Source organism: Pristis pectinata, chromosome 22, assembly GCF_009764475.1.
Source record: "Pristis pectinata isolate sPriPec2 chromosome 22, sPriPec2.1.pri, whole genome shotgun sequence".
Taxonomy (NCBI): Eukaryota; Metazoa; Chordata; class Chondrichthyes; order Rhinopristiformes; family Pristidae; genus Pristis; species Pristis pectinata.
This window is the reverse complement of record NC_067426.1, coordinates 31,779,226-31,796,944: the sequence shown is the minus strand read 5'-3', so window position 1 is coordinate 31,796,944 and position 17,719 is coordinate 31,779,226. Positions and strand designations below refer to the sequence as shown.

Below are 17,719 nucleotides of genomic sequence, written 5' to 3'. Positions count from 1 at the left end.
GCCTTCATCAGAGAAACAAAGGATTGCAACCACTGGAATCTAGATGAAAAAAACACGATGATGCTGGAGGAACTCAGCAGGTCAGGCAGCATCCGTGGAGAAAAGCAGATGGTCAATGTTTTGTCTGGAGAAGGGTCCTGAGCCGACACATTGACCGTCTGCTTTTCTCCACGGATGCTGCCTGACCTGCTGAGTTCCTCCAGCATCCTGTTGTCTTGCCTTCATCAGCCTTGCATAGAATATAAAACAAGGACATCACGCTACAACTTTATAACGCATTGCCTGGTCCACAGCTGGAGTACTGCGTGCAGTTCTGGTCATACTACAGGAAGGATGTGATTGCACTGGAGAAGGTGCAGAGGAGATTCACCAGATAGTGCCTGGATTGGAGGACTTTAGTTATCAGGAGAGACTGGTGTGGAGGAGGCTGAGGAGATGACCTGACAGAGGTGTACACAATTATAAGGGGGATACACAATGTAGGTAATAAGAATCTTTTTCCCTTGGATGAGCGTGTCTAACACAAGAGGGGGATATGTATAAGAGGATCTGAGGGAGATTCTTTTCACACAGAGAGTGGTTGATGTCTGGAATGGAGCAGATACTCTCACAACACTTAAAGTATCTCGACAGACACGAATCGCCAAGGCATAGAAAGGGCTAATGTGGGTAAATGGGACAGGTTTAGTTGGGCACAATGATTGGTGCAGATGTGGTGGGTGGAAGGGTCTGTTTCTGTGCTGCATAACTATGGGATCCCTGTCAACTACCCCCAGATCCTACCACCCACCTGGCCAAGTAATCCCGAAGAAGGGTCCTGACCCGAAACGTTGACCACCTGCTTTTCTCCATGGATGCTGCCTGGCCTGTTGAGCTCCTCCAGCATCATCGTGTTTTTCATTTGGCCAAGTAATCCATCTACCTGAGCGTCGTTGGGATGTGGGAAGAAACTGGAGTACCCAGAGTAAACGTACCTGGTCACAGGGAGAACGTGCAAACTCCACACAGACAGCAGAGGTCAGGATTGAACCCGGATCAATAGAGCTGTGACTAATGGTGTCACTGTGCTGCCCCCAAAATCTCTCCCTCACCCAAAAACCTCAAGATTCAAGACACTGTTCCCCCCTCCACTGAATGTACTTCCACCAATTTCTGTTCTTATTTCAGATTTCCAACATCTGCAGGGTGTTCATGTTGGAAGACTCACCTCACCAATGGGCAGTGACGCTCAAAACAACAAAACCATCCAAGACAAGGTGATGCTACTGCCGCTGGATTCAACATCTGCCCACTCCATCACTGACACACTGTGACTTGTTTGTATGATCAACGGTGTTCACTGCAGCAACTCTGGACACAGAATGAACTATTTCCTACATTTTTAAATTCCTTACTTGTGTCAATGGTAGAGGCTAGAGTTAAACCTCAACTAATCTGCACAGTTTCAAGCCAGTTCCTCCTCTCGTCTGGCATCCATACACTAATAGCTCACTACACAGTGTTCAAGCCCTGCATGCTTTATCCCCCTCCCAAGTAAAGGGACCTTGAAGCAGGCTGAGGCACCCCAGTAAACACAGCCCAGATTGCAGACTGCACTAAGGAGCCTCCTGTTCTGTACAACTCAGTAAAACACCAGCATGGTGAAACTACATCCATTGCCCCAGGAGAGCTTAATGTAACTATTTCAATACATTTAATTGTCTTTTTAAAAATAGTGCAGACTAGATGAGATTACTCACTGGAACAATGGATTCAGCGCTGGTGAAGTCCACAGAGGAGAAGGTTGATAATGATCAGTTCGTATAGTCCAGTAAACGAGAGACCAGGAATAACAATCCAAACAGTGGGACAAGAAATCAGTGCTTTCTGTTCATTTTCCCTTGTTCCTCCTCAGGCTTTAAGAAGCAAGGAGAAGAGCTAATTATAGAACCTCCCAGAACAAAAGAAGGTCACCGGACTTGAGCCAGCGATTTGAAAGTACAGTCTAATTATTCCCATTCTGCTCCTTCTCTCTCTGCAGCCTGGCATTCTATTCCCTTTTCATAAATTTACAATTCCCTTTAAAAGGTTATTGTTGAATCTACTTGCAAATGGGACTCGCTTAGATGGGCATTTGGGTCAGCATGGACCAGTTGGGCTGAAGGGCCTGTTTCTGTGCTGGATGACTCTAATTCCACCACCTTTCCAGGCCATGTGCCCAAACTATAATATAGTGTGGGCGCAAAAAAAATCTGTCCATCACTTCTTTGCTGTTAATCCCTGAGAGAGATTTGAACCTCTGCAGTGGAGACTTCATCAATGTCCAGCCACTGTGTACCTACCCACTTATAGCAATGCTAGTTCCTCCTTATCACAGGAAGCCCCCTTCCCACCTTTAGGATGGCCCCACATCCTGCCACCCTCCAATGTCCATATTCATTACCCACTGGGATCATGCCCCACCCTCGCTACTCATCTGAAGACCTGGCTTGGTAGGTGTATTCTAGCAGTGACTCCCCCCCGCCATCTTCAATGAACCCCACTCCACTTTCCCATCACTAATCACCCAACCATCCATGATCACAATGCTCTGCCCTTTCACACCAATCTTTCCATTACTTAATTGGATAATTCCTACCTATCACTGAAGTAGCCATTCTCTTCAGCTGATATATTGCTTATTCCATATGATTTTGCCCAGATTAAGTTTTAATGCCAATCAATTCTGGAGGCTTGCCCTCTCTATTTAAGCTCCCAGTCTCACCTCTGCAAGACAGGACTTGCTTCCAAATAACTTTGGCATTCTCTGGGATGTTCACTGAAAATGCTGGGCACTGATAAAGCAAAGGAGTCATTCATGGGAGGACTTGGGAAAATCGCCAAATATCCTTTACAAGTATGCCCAAGACAAAACATTCAGCCTCGAAGGGACGTGCCGTGTGTGGGGGCAACGTACAATATGCGTTAGAGTTCACCACTACGAAGTTCTATGGTGTCTGAGCCCAAGGCTTCACGTGCAATAGAACAGGTTTATGCATGATCAAAGGACTTGCTCACTTCACCACTGTGGAGGAAAGAAGGCAGGTTGTATCGTTGCAGGTCACGGGATTTCAGCTGTAGAAGGGGTGATGAGGGTGCAGTTGAGCATAAAGGTGGTGGGGGGAGGGCTCACAATCAGCTGCTGGAGGAGTCTGGATTTGCAGTCAGCTGGGGAGTTATTCGAAGTTGGAAATGTGTCCGTGAGAGGGAGAGGTTGTTGTTAGGTGGGGCCACTCACCTATGTACTAGTTGCATAGAAATGGTGTTCAGATGCATGGACGTGACTACAAATAAACAGAAAACTCTGGGACTCATAGAACGCAAAATTGTGAAGTTAAAGCTCAATGCAAAAGTTACAAAAAAAAACATTCAACCATCAGCTTTTAGGTGAAATTCCACCGAAAAGTACACATAAACATTGCACTGTGATAGAATTTCAAGGCCCCCATTGACAACAATGTGCATAGGTGCAAACATTTAATGATTGGTAATACGCCAAGCAATCTGTAGCAGCATCAGTAAAAGTGACCATGAAGCAATCAGCTTGCTATTTGCTTCATTATTCTCATTAAGGGAAGAAGTCTGTCACTCTTACCTCACCTGGTCTGAGGGATTTCAACCTCTTATCAAGATGGCCCACAAAGTGTTGAGTTCTACCAATTTATGGATGGAAGTTACATGTCAGCACATCCAATGTCACCAGATAAATGGTGAGAGATTAAAAGTTGTTCAAGAGATATGGGTGTCATTCTACAAAAATCACTGCAAGTACAAGACATTAGAAAGGCAAAAGGTATATTGGCTGTGTTTACAAGAGGTTTCAAGTGCAGGAGAAGGGATGTCTTGCAATAATTACACTGCTGTGACTGCAAACAAACTATTGTGTACAGGTATGGTCTTCTTGTGTAAGAACATAAGAATGCAAGAAGTAGAAGGGGCAGGCCTTCTGAAGCCTTGTGCATGCTCCTCAATATCAACAGCTGATCTTTCACTTCCACAAAACTTTCCTGCACTACCTTCATATCTATTCTGCCCTTCAAGCCAATGCTGTCCCTTGGAAGCAGCTCTGCAAGGGGTAGTATAGGTTCAAAGGGCAGAATGGATATGAAGGAAAAATATACTTGTGGTAGAGGGAGAGAACATTCATTAGATCAATTCCTGGAATAGTGGCTTTGTTGTATGAGGAGAGATCGAAGAGGCTGGGTTCTCTTGAATTTGGAAGAATGAGATGTGATCTCACTGAAATGTATGAAACTCTTATGGGGTTTGAAAGTGTGGATGCAGGGATAATATTTCCCCTGGATGGTGTGTCTAGAACCAGGGGTCACAATCTCAAAACCTCAGGACCACAATGAGAAGAAATTTCTTCACCTCCAGCGTAGTGAACTTCTGCAGTTCTTCACTCGGGGGGGTCGTCGAGGATCAGTCACTGTGTATATTAAAGAGCACTAGATTTCTCAGTAGTAAGGGACTCAGAAACTTAGAGTTAGTATAGGAAAGTAGCACTGTTCAAAGATCGGCCGTGGTCTTGGTTAAAGGTGGAGCAGACACCAGTGGTCAAATAGCCCACTCCCACTTCTGTTCATGTTCTTATTTTCTTATACTGAGAATGACTTAAAAGAAAATATGTAAAGATATGTAAACCTTTGCAGAACTCAAAGGAAAAAACTCCAGCGGTGAAAGGCAATTACAGGATAATGATCAAATTACATGAAACTGAAGTTTGACAGTGAAAAAAGCTGTAGTGATAACAGTGATACCCAAACATATGTAAATGCTCCAAATATCAACAAGAGCCTGATCTACATTATATCAGCCCAGTTATTTCTATTCTGTATAAATGCCCAGCGGTAATTGTGGAATGCAATTCCCAGTCCCCTAGCCTTGGGTTTCAAACACAAACTGCAGAGTCCTTGCCTGTAGAGAAGTGCTGCAAATATTTCCTGCTGTGTTTTTAACCTCTCAACAAAATACTCAGAAGGTTGTTCACCTAAGCCAAACAATTGCTACTGAATCTCATGAAAAAACTGGGGGAAAAGAAATATTCAAATGCTGTTCAGAGAAGGGTTATTGTCAAAGTGCAGTAAGTGTGTTTGTTAATACTTACCAGATGTTATCAATTCAATGCTTGGTGGCTTCACTTTCCAAAAAAAAATTAGTCTTTAACACTAGTCTTAGGGTTGAAGGGGAAAGAACTAGAATAAGATATCTCTGGTGACAGTCAGCTTTATGGACACTGGTATCCAGTGTATTCTGTCTACGTCACCATTGTTCAGAGGATCATTGCACCATGGATGGAAGAGGATGTGGGAGAGAGACTAATCTAACCCTAATACAGAGTCTCTCCAAGCAAACTTTCCATCAGTGATCACCGGCTTTTCCTCAACATTGCCAGCTTCATTCTGTTGGAAATCAATAGATGAAAGACCCCACACCAGTTTTGGCTCAGTATCACTTACAAGATTGTAAATCCTAACTAGGGGTCCTAGTGCGAGGCGCTCTCGAACTATCCAAGAGTCATCTTGCAATGGATACCAGGTGACGGCATTGCCAACTCTGGCTGGACGTAATCTACACCAGGAGGTTCCATCACGTGACCTCATTGCTCCAACTGTCCCACTCCCATGCACTTACCATTGCTCATCCAACACATCTATCATCACAGTGCACTGCTGTCTCACCAATGGGAAAGCAAACAGAGCCATCATTATTCTGCATGGCTGGATAATTCTTGACCATCAGCCAAATATCCTTTCTTTCCCAGCCCCAATGTTTTTCTTTTGATTAGTAGGTGAGATTGTGAATAATTACCTTTTAAAAACCCCACTGATTTCTCCCCTGGGATGCTCATAGCAAAGGTTAATCACAGGGTCTCCAGGACAACCTTGCCAGGATGGCAACTGTGCCAGGAGACTGCTGGCCTCATCTGAACTAATATTCCACATCTGTTAATAAATCGCCAGGTTTGACATCTTGGTCCCTGCTGGTGAACAGAATAACTTACGCAACTAATATATTCTCACAAAATACCACATAACAAGTAAAATTATACAGTGGTTGAGATCAGCACAAACCCCAATGAAATATTTTGGCTGAGATTTTATAAAAAGTTATGGGAAGAGTCTTTGGCTTGGCCTGACCATGGACTTGAAATGTTCCCAGATTCCAATTAAATTGTGTTTGCTTCACAGACTGGGAGCATTCAGATTACACAGGGAATCTCGCATCCACTGCAGCTTCACATGGTAAAAGATATTTAACCAGGAAGTAATTTATCATCATCTTGCAGGCCCATTGGCCAATTGTGATTTATCAGCTTGAACAGCTTGAGTTGTGAGCAATTCTCCTTTGGGGCAACACACCTTGAGGAGAGTTGGTGAAGAATTGCTAATGGCGATTTGTTTCATCATGAATCTCACATTGGTTTCACATGACATGCCATTTCTGTTAGAAGAATGTGAATAACGGGAACATCTAAGCATCCATTGAAATGAATCAATCCTGCCCCACAATCTGATACTAATAAGAAATCCCATCCATAATGGCAGGTGTGGAGAATGGGATGTTGCATTGGTGCAGTGGGGCCATTGATCTTGAGTCACTCATTTATGAGGTAGTGTGGAGGGAGCTTTAATCTAGATTGCATGACTACTACTTGACCCGACAGTGTTTGAAACTATGTATGTAAAATATTTCATCCCTGAGCTTAACAAATCCAAAAATAATGATTGATTCCTCTGGCAGAAAGGAAACAGAGAACAGACTGAGACACAGACCCAGAATGGAGGCAAGACAAGAGCCCAGACAAGTGTCTGAAGCAGACCAAGGGCGAGGAGGCAAGAGGAAGGCTGGAAGAAGGAGGTAGATCAGATGCAGAAGGTGGACAGAATGGAGAGAGACTGGGCATAAGGGTCAGAACAGAGAAATAATTGTAGAGTGCTGAACGTTTGCACGGCAGTACAATATGCCAGGTGGATTGGGTTTAAGCTACTCTTGGAGCCCAGAATAGACCATATTCTGGAAAACTCCGGTTCTTGTGTTTTTTTTGTTAAATAAACTGACATTCCGGCTGTGGTTTTCCAGTTCTGTGGAATGTAACCACTGCAATGTATGGAATTTCTGTTTATGAATAACTCTGCACATGCAACATTGTGAATGTCAGGTTTCACACAGAATAAATACATCACACTAAAACAACAATCAAGAAAATCTAAATAACTTTAATGGGTTTGGTTGTTGCTTTTTCGTAAAGGATTTTAAAAACAGTGGTTGATGGGAAGCAGTAGAATGGAGAGAGGGACTATTAACTTGATGCACAGACCTCTCTGACCGGCTAAATCACACAATGTCCCAGTGAGTTTTTTTTTACAGATTACAGTTGCGACATTAGCCAACTGGTACTAGAGCCATGAGTCCAAGTATGTTATCTGAAGAAGAAATTCCTGCTTTCTGATACACATATGAAATTCTTTCTCTTGGCTAGGAAGAGATGGTTACATCTCCTTCAGCAAAGAAGGACTAAGTGACTGCAGAGCATTTGCCAAATTGATTACTTCAGGGCAGATCTTGCATCTCTGAGACAAATGTTCCAAGTTCCACTCCAGGGAAAATTATAGTCCTATCAGCCCTGTCAGGTGAACTTCAAAGATTGGGCATCTCAGCGGTGCAGCCAGTAGAGCTGCTGTGTCACAGGTCCAGCAACATGGGTTCAATCCTGACCCCCAGTGACGTCGGTGTGGAGTTTGCACCTTCTCCCTGGGATTCCTCCAGGTGCTCCAGCTTCCTCCCACCTCTCAAAGACGTGCGGGTCGGTAGGTTAACGCTCTGCTGTATGTTACCGTTGGCGTGTAGATGAGTTGATGGGGAATGTGAAGAGAGTAAGATGTGCTGGGGCGGGATTAGTGTAAATGAGTGGCTGATGTTGGCTTGGGGTTGACGTGTCGAGGGCCTGTTTCTGTGCTGTGTCTCTAATTGCATAGAAGAGCAGGGGAGTTATTCCTTACACACCGTGTAACTTCCCTCAACCCACGTCCCTGAAGCAGATTAATCTCAAAAGGTCAATCTAAATAAACATTGTTACCTGTGGGACCTTGCTCTGCCTAAGGCAGCAATTTCGACACCAATAACTACACTGCAAAAGCAGATCAGTGGCAAATTTAGTGGCAGAGTTATTATGATGTGTTACCTTTGATTTCTGACAGGCATATAGACAAATTAACAATTGGGGCCAATCACTGGCAGCTGAGAGAAATCAGCAGAAGTCTCACTTGAGAGGCTATTCTCCAAAGCACTAACCTATTGCGGTTGGCTTCAGCCAAGTCCTAAAGTGCAGCCTGCAGCCAAAACATTTAAATCAATCTCCCAACTATGTTGTGCAAACCTGGTTCAAATATGTTCATTAGGTCTTTGCCTCCCCCAACAGGAAACATTATAATCCTTGCAAGCCGGTGCGTAAAATTTGATGCTGGGTGACCAGGTAGCAGATTAGAAAGGCTTACCTTGATTTTTAATTTTAAAGCATCATCTGAATCTCTCTCACGGAGGGAGGGGTTAACGTTGACCTCACTGAACTAACCACTGACATGGAGGTGGGTGGAATATATGGCAGGCTTACAACCAAGCAGATCCACATTCACAGCAAGCAGCAGAAGCAATTTAAACAGCATTGCCCAGAATTTTGTACCTGGTCACCTGAGCTAAATGCGCTATACAGAAGGAGTATAAATCCTCTCAAACTACGCAGCTGCTCACTCCTTCAGACACTTCCTGCCTCATCTGTGGAAGAGTCTGTGGCCCCTGCATTAGCCTCCTAAACCACCTTAGAACCCATAGAACTGGAATTGAATCAAGTCATTTTCAATCCGCAGAGACTGCCTAACAGGATGATATAGCCAAAAGAGGCAGCCTCTGCTCTATCAATGAACTCCCAAGTATATGCATACAACAGCTAACTGAATCTATGCCCAGCAAAACGGGTTTACTTAAACAGAGCCTTCACACACAACACTTCTGTGTTCAACAAAGTCTGTTTGAACAGAATCTTTGTGCACCACAGTAAATTGAGTCTACACAGAGCCAGCAGTCTCCTTAAATATAGCTTTAACATAATGCAACATTATGAGTTTATGCCTAGCAAAGTCTACTTAAACAGTCTCTGGACACTATACCGAATTGAGTCTATCCTCAGCGTATAAAGGCAAACACTCTTTATACACAGAAATACAAGAAATAAGAGTGGGATCCAGCCCCACAAGCCCACTCTGCCATTCAACAAGGTCATGGCTGATCTACTATCTCAATTGCCATATTCCGGCACTATTCCTGTATCCCTTGATTCTTTAATATTTGCGGAAATTTATTGCTCCCGATTCTGAATGCAATCAATGACAGAGCCCCCCGGGGCAGAGAATTCCAGTGATTCACCACCCTCTGTGTGTTATACACTGCAACACACTGAGTTTACTATGACAGGGTTTCTGCACACTTCAACAAACCGAGTCTACTCTCGGCAAACGGAGACGATGTAATAGGAGTCTCAACATAAAGTCATAAGTCCTATGACAGTGATCATAGGATTTATGACTTTGTGTCTTCCAATCAGTTCTCCAGCAAAACACAGTGAATGCAGAATAGTTACCTGTTACACACGAGATCAATCCCAATCACAGGCAGATGGGTAGGTTGCAAACTGGATTGACAGGGAATTACCCAGTCATCTCTACCACATTAAAGCAAATGTTCTCCTCCATGCTATAACATTCTATGAAGTAGAGACTGTGGGAAGGACCCATACGTCACCCAGGATTGCAGTGATTTTCTTGTGCACGTGTCATGTACTTAAGCATCACGATGTCCTGGTCTTTAGGAGGGTCGCACACAGTAACAATAATCATCTGTAGCCACTCCTAAATGTAGGAGGTGTGCAAGAGGCACAAAGTTACCTGCAGAGTGTCTCACCATAATGGGAACTCCAAGTGACAACAGTCAAGGGGTCTGATGCTGCGCCAGAAGCATGGCGACACTTGCGGGCTGCCCCCAGAACACTCTACGCTAAAGGTGCATTTCACTGTGTGTTTCAATGTACGTGTGACTAAAGATATCTTATCTTATAAGTGGTGGAGACGAGTTGACTGACCTTATGCTACGGTGACAGGATGGTCACAGGAGCAGGCACCTGAGTTCCCTGACATCATTGGAGTGGAAAGTCGGAGCAGTTTGCCCTCTGACAAAGGAAATAGACCTTATCTGTCAATTTCTGTTACATCTCACCCATTCATTCATTGCAGAAGAATAACAAGTTCTCTTCTTTGTTGAAGTCCCCAATAGCAGCTCAGGTGGGGACTGTCCCTTTAAATAATACTGACCCAAGCTTTCTCCGCATTGGGTCACATAGCATGGAAACGGGTCCGTCGACCCATCGAGTCCACACTAACCATAAATCACCATTTACACAAATCCTACACTATTCCCATTTTATTTTTCCCATATTCCCATCAATTCCCTGAGATTCTACCACTCACCTACACTTTAGGAGCAATTTACATTGGACAATTAACCTACATATCTTTGGAACACGGGAGGAAACCAGAGCATTCAGAGGAAACCCATGCAGTCACATGGAGAACGTGCAAACATACAGACAGCGACGGAGGTCAGAATTGAACTAGTATTGGGATTGGTTTATTATTGTCACTTGTACCGAGGTACAGTGAAAAACTTGTCTTGCATACCGATCGTACAGGTCAATTCATTACACAATGCACGCTGGGAGGCAACCGATTCCCATTCACATTGTGTTTTGTTAGCACAAGGAACTGGTGATTGGTTCAGTGATTGATTTGATTTCAATTGTATGAGGTATAAAAAGACAGACTCTGCAATTGAATTTCTAGGACTGTGTAAGTAAAAAGAGCACACAGAAGCTAAACACCTGGGTATGATGTATCCAGTGGACACACTATATAGCAAGTGCACTCTATCAACCTCAAGAGAAGAAACTCTTTACTTTGGTAGATTGCTGCTGTGTAAACCATTGGGAGGTCAGGTGCTCCCATCTGGCAGTAATCTATTAAATGAACACTGGATACAAACCAGGATGCTCTCTGTCTTAAATTCACTCCTGATTTCAATTCAAGAGGAGAGTTATTGATGCAGCTTCACTTTGCAAACTTTGCATTTCAGGACTCAAAAATCATTACAAAATTCAGCAAAAATTGGTCATGTCTCTTCACTTTTGACCTCCCATCCCCTGTGTTTCCATTAGTTGTTGATGGCCCTGGACCTTTTGCATGTTTTACTCTGCGGATCTCTAAACTGGTTGCTGAATGGATTTTATCTCTCTGAGTAACAATTATCATCATCTTTAAGAGCAGAATCATGGAAATTTACAGCAGAGGAGGCCACTTTGCCCATCATGCTCATTCCGGCCAAAAATAGGCTTCAGGTGTACACTTCCTTGAACCCTATGAGTTACATCTCCACAAGTGCCCGCCCAAGTATTTTTTAAGGGAGCCAAGGGTTTCTCCTCCACCACCTTTCAGACCGCGAGATCCAGATCCCCAGCACTTGGGGAATGAAAACTTTTCTCCCTCCAACTTCTCTCAAACCTTTCTACGAATTAACAGATCTATGACCCTTGGTTACTGACTTCTCTGCTGAAGGATAAAGGCCCTTACTGCTTCCAGTGGCTGGGCCCTCAATTTTAAATTTCCTCTCATTCCCCCTTGTTCCAAAGAAAATAATCCCAGCCAAGAAAGTCTCTCCTCATAACTATATTTCTCAAGACTGAGCAACATTCTTATCAGCTTTCTCTACACACTCTCGAGTGGCATTCCATCCGTCCTGTAATGTTTTGACCTAAATGATACACAGTATTCTAGCTGTGGTCTAACTGGCATTTAATTTACTTCCAGCATAGCATCCTTACCCTTGTATTCTATGCTTCAGCCGATAGAGGGAGGCATCTTGTGCCTTCTTAACCACCTTATCTCTCCTGCTGCCTTCAGGGAGTTGCAAGTATCTACATCAAAATTCCTCTCTTGCTCCATACCTCTTAGTTCCCCACTACTTATGGAGCATTTCCTCTCCTTGTTTGCCCTGCCCAAATGCGTACCCTACTTCTCCAGACTGAATACCAACTGCCCACCGAACCAGTCCACTGAAATCTTCCTGTGAACTAAAACTTACTTTCTCATTATCAATCACACTACCAATTTTAGCATCATCAGCAAATTTTTTACTTGTACCCACTATATTTAAGTCCAAATTATTACATGGACCACAAAAAAACAAGAGGTCTAGTACTGAGTGCTGATACCCTGCATATCATTGCACACTGAGACCATTGCATAGACCCTTTCAGTCACTAATTCTTACCTCCTTTAACCCTTTGCTTACTGTCGCTTTTTTTAAATTGAATTTACCACTTTCCTTGGATCCCATGGGCAGTTACATTCTTGATCAAGTTGGCAAGTTGGGCTTTATTAAATGCTTTGCTCAAACCCAAGGATCAAATGGCCTATCCTCATCAAAAAGTTGGTATCTCCTCAAAAGATTAGGTTAACTGGATACCACCTTTGCTCAACAAATCCAATCTGACTGTCCCTGGTTAAGCTGTACCTCTCCAAGTACTCTCTTGTGTCATCCTTCAGGATTCTTTCCACAAATTTTCCCACCACTGATGTCAGGCTGACTGTAGTTACACGGTCTGTCCCCCTTCTCCCTTTTTAAATAAGGTTCCACGTCATCACTTTGCCAGTATTCCAGCACCGCATCCTTTCCAAAGAACTTTGGAAAATCACAGTCACACCCTATGCTATTTCCCCCCTTGCTTCTCTTAAAAGACAGGAATATATTTTACCTGGATATGGCAACATACATTTTTTTAAATGTTGCACCATTTAACATAGGCACTATGTTTCTAATGACAAATTATTCACATTTTTTCTCCTTAATTACATTGTCTGTATTATCTATCACTTTCATAAAGTTTAATCCAAAGTATCCATTCAGACCTATACACACCTTCCACCTCCACACTCAGACTGCTGGTTTGGTCTCTCATAAGATCCTCTCTTTCTATTCTTCTCCCCCTTCACACCTTTGGTAGAACATTAGGGTTCTCCTCGATTTTACCTGCCAATATTTTTTGTCTATCCTCATTGCCTTCCTAATTTACATTTTAATTTAATTGCTGTCCTTCCAAAACTGCTCCAAACTTTCAGTGCTAAGTAGATTGATATCTGTCATAAACTTCCTACCTTGGCTTTTTCCGGCTTTATCTACTCCTTGTCATCCTTGGGAGTCTGGTATTAGGAGCTGTTCCTTTTCTTTTAATGGGTTCTTTTCTTTTAATTTGTTCTGAACCATGACTGTCTGATACCCAAGTGCCTCCCACGGCTCTGACACTGACTTACCCTCAATTAGCTCTTTCCAGTCCATCTTCACTAAATCATACCTCAGCCTAGTAAAGCTGGCCTTAACCCAATTCAGAACTTTTCGTCTTTGGTCTTTCCATAATTCAGTTAGAATTAGCATAGTAATGAATACTACCCCATTATACTCTTCCGCTATCTACATTTCCAATTATTCAGGTTCAGACTCTGTCTAGAACTGCCCCTCTTGTTGAATTTGCTACGTTGAATGCATTTTGTGAATTCGGCTCCCTTTTGGTCCAGTACTGTCCCAGTTAATGTGTGGGTATTTGAAATTGCCTGCTACAGCTACCTTATCATTTTGGCACTTCTCAGAAATTAGTCAACGTATTTGCTCTTCTATCTCCCTCTGACTGATTGGGAGCTCAGTGAACTATCCCATCAGTGTGAATGTCCCCTTATATTCCTTAGTTCAACTCATATGGCCTTATTTGTTGACCTTTCCAGTAAATCATCCTTCCTCAGGACTGTGTTTGTTTCCTTAACCGTTAATGCTATGCCTCCCCCACATCTAACCCGCCACCTATCACATCTGATCTGAAAACCTTGTAACCAGGAAGGATTAGCTACCACGCCTGTCCACCTTCAAACCATGTTCCAGTAATGGTCATTACGCCACATTCCCACGTATCGCTTTATGTCCTCAGTTCAGCGCCTGTATTTCCTGGACTCTTTGCATTAAAGGTATAAACAAACCCTGGTAAAAATAAAGCTTCATTTATTCCCCCCAGTCTTTGTTTCTTCTGCCTTCCAAACTTGTTTTTTAGACCCCCGACCTTCCACCTCCATCTGAAGCCAGTTCCTTTACCTCCTTCATGGTAGTTTAAACCTTCCTCAACAACACGCCGACCTTCCCCCAGGATACCCCACCCAGTCACGTCCGGCATGTACAGATCCCAGATTTCCCAGAAACAGTCCCAGTGCCCCAAAGATCTAAAGCCCCTCCCACACATCATCTCTTCAGCAACAGGGTCACTCACACGGTCCTCCCATTTCTACACACCGGTGCACAGCACCAGCAGTAATCCAAAAATTATTAAGCAATAGATCCTGTGCTTTAATCTCTTTGATAGCTCTCTGTGACATGCCTGCAGGATCTCATCCTTCTTTCCCGCTATGTCATTGGTCCAAGTCGTCTAAATCCATCAAAGTAAAAGAACGATGGAAGAACTCAGTGGGTCGAGCTGCATGTGTGGAGGCAAAAATTGTATTTCTGATGTTTCGGGTCAAGACCCTGCATCAGGACTGAGAGGGAAGAGGAAAGATTGCCAATATATAGCAGTTCGAGGGAGGGTGGGACAGAGACTGGTGGGTGATAGGTGGAACTAGACGAGGGAGGGCGAGAGGGGAGGGGATGGGAACGGTGAACAAAGGGAGAAGAAACCGACTAAAAACTGGAGGAACTCAGTGGGTCGGGCAGCATCTATGGAGGCAAATGGACAGTCGGCGTTTTGGGTCGAGACCCTTCATCTGGACTGGTGAAGGGAGAAGAAACCAGATTTAAGCATCTGCAGTGTCTTCTGTCTTCAAATTGAAATAAAGCTTTTTGTGTCCTAAGATTGCCATACACAAGGCCTGTTTATTGTTGTACTTCAAGTATCATTAAAATAGAGACCAGACGTATTACTGCTGGGACACATCAGGCTGTAGAACTGATCCTCAAGAGGACAAATCATAAGATCATTAGCAACTCCAAATCCCTGTCAGCATCCAGTCAGCACATGACTATACAACAATTCCCAACATTGTACGAACAAGCAGCCAGATCATTTTATGCCCTGTTATTGTGCTGCCAAGTTTAGGGTGACCTTACTAATAAAAAAGAAAGAAAATTCTGCTGTTCTAAAGTCCTACGGATTAACTAATACTGGCCAAAGTGCGTGTGTAACGTTCTCTGATATTGAGCTTGTTGCTACAAAATGTGCAGTTACTTTTCTCACAATACTGTAGCAAACAAATTAGTACAATCAGAGCAGAAGATCAGCTCAAACTTCATCCGACTGAGAGAATTTACCAAAATTTTACCTTTTTTCCCCCTGACTTCAATTTTTTGTGGGGGCCAAGCAGGTACAATGAATTGAGCTCTCAGATGTTTTGGAGAAAGATTATAATTACAATGGTTCAGAGACAAAGTTATATTAGAAAAATAAGATAATAGGAGCAGGAATAGGCCATTCAGCCCTTCAAATCTACCCCACCATTCAGTATGATCATGGCTGATCTCCCACAGACCTCATCTCCTCTTCTGTGCCAGTTCCCCATAGCCCTCAATTCCTCGATCTTTCAAAAATGTATCTTTTTGCTTTGTTAAATACCCCAAGTGATTTAGCCTCCACAACCCTCCAGGCTAGAGAATTCCTGAGATTCATCACCCTCTTTGATAAAAAGTTCCTACATGTCTCAATTTTAAATGACTGCCCCTAATAGTGTAACTGTGTCCCCTTATTTGAAATTCTCCTGCTAATGGAAACATCTCAAAATCCACCTTGTCATGTCCCCTAAGAACATAGAACATTACAGCACAGCACAGGCCCTTCAGCCCATGATATTGTGCCGACATTTTATCCAACTCTAAGATTTATCTAAACCTTCCCTCCCACATAGGCCTCTAGTTTTCTATCATTCATGTGGCTATCTAACTGTCCCTAATGAATCTGCCCCCACCACCTCTGCCGGCAGTGCGTTCCACACACCCACCACTCTGTGTAAAAAACTTACCTCTGACAGCCCCCTATACCTTCTTCTAATCACTTTAAAATTATGCCCCCTCTTGTTAGCCATTGTTGCCCTGGGAAAATGTCTCTGACTGTCCACTCGATCTATGCCTCTTATCATCTTGTACACCTCTATCAGGTCACCTCTCATCCTCCTTTGCTCCAAAGAGTAAAGCCCTAGCCCTAAGGATCTTATATGTTTCGATAAGATCACCCCTCATTCTTCTAACCTCCAAAGAATATAGATCCATTTCTTGAGCTGCTCTGTCCCTATTGCTGGCCGTGTTCCTGAATCCCAACAGTGACTATACTTCCAAAATTCTTCATTAGCACATCCAGGGTAATGTAAGGTACTAGAGAAATGCAGTCTCATATTTTCCATTCAATCCACTGCAATAAGCTGCAAGCAAGCTATGTATTGGGATGGGATAGGAAGGAGGTGGTTGGCTTATTGCTTTGTTTGCCATCTGATTATGTGGAAGGTCCTTGCTTGATGACTTGTACTGGCAATGTTTGTTGAACAGTTATGATTCCATCCACAGTCAATGATTACCAGACCAACAATTATTGTGATGTCTTGTGTATTTTTAAAACAATTCTCAAGCAACTTCAGAGTTGCCTCCTATCATAAAAATAACTCCAATGGAAAATAGCAGAACTGAGGAAATCATAAATGTCTAGGGGACTGGTTCTAAGCCACCAGCTGTAAAGTCCTGCTAAATACAAAATTCTCCCTCCTCATCCGGCAATGGGAAGGATACTCCCCGCAATTATGTGAAGCACCACATTTTTAAAATGAATTACAGTGATTGGTTTGTTTGGCTTGGTTCCCACCGTTTCCTTTGGATAAAGGTCAGAGCTCAAACTGTGCTTCCAGCCAATGCAGAGAAACAACAGTTTCCACCAAGAAATTCATTTGCGAAGCCACAATTTTGTGCAAGGTCAGGTAACGAATTTTACTTTTCATTTCTTCCCCTCACATACTTGCCCCAGTCTGAAACAAAAAGCAAGCAACCTATACTTGCAGATAAGTGGTAATATTTTGAGATGCTGAGAAGTATGTATGCCAAGAGACAGATGATGCGGTCAGGGAAGTCAGCCTCAAGATGAACACCAGTTGCCTCTATACTGGACCTGTCTTGAGACTGAACATATCATGAGCCTGAGGGGCAAAAATTCTGCCAAGATGAAGCCTTCATCCTACTTTGATTGCTCCTCTAATACCCTTGCTGTTAGGTAATTATATAACAGGGAAAGACAGGAAAATGTTGAGGTCCTGCTCAGATCATTCAACAATAAAACAATAATCCAGCATTAGTTCAATATCCAGATGATCTGGCATCAGACCCACTCATTAGTCCGGAATGTGAGCTGGGGGTCCACAGTGTACGTGGGACTGGTGTCTGGCTGATGAGTCGGGTGTGCAGCTGGAGTCAGGGTTGAGATCCGGATCACCAGGGGTCAGGAATGTGGGTGGGTTTGCAGTCAGAGTCCTGGTCCGGATTGCTTGTGCATTTCCAACCCCCTTTGAACTCACTGGAGTCACTAGAAAAT

At 43.4% G+C, this 17,719-nt stretch overlaps 1 protein-coding gene across 11 annotated transcripts in view; it reads right to left on the bottom strand.

Moving 5' to 3' along the window:
• eva1ba (eva-1 homolog Ba (C. elegans)) overlaps positions 1–17,719 on the bottom strand; it is an 85,311-nt gene that overhangs the window by 27,434 nt on the left and 40,158 nt on the right. For 3 of the 11 annotated variants that reach the window (XM_052036623.1, XM_052036620.1, XM_052036626.1), the window contains one exon: positions 1,740–1,895. The exons of the other annotated variants lie outside the window; for them this stretch is intronic. The gene's annotated coding sequence lies outside the window, so the exon portion shown is untranslated. The remainder of the gene's footprint in view (positions 1–1,739; positions 1,896–17,719) is intronic. 11 annotated transcript variants of the gene reach the window in all.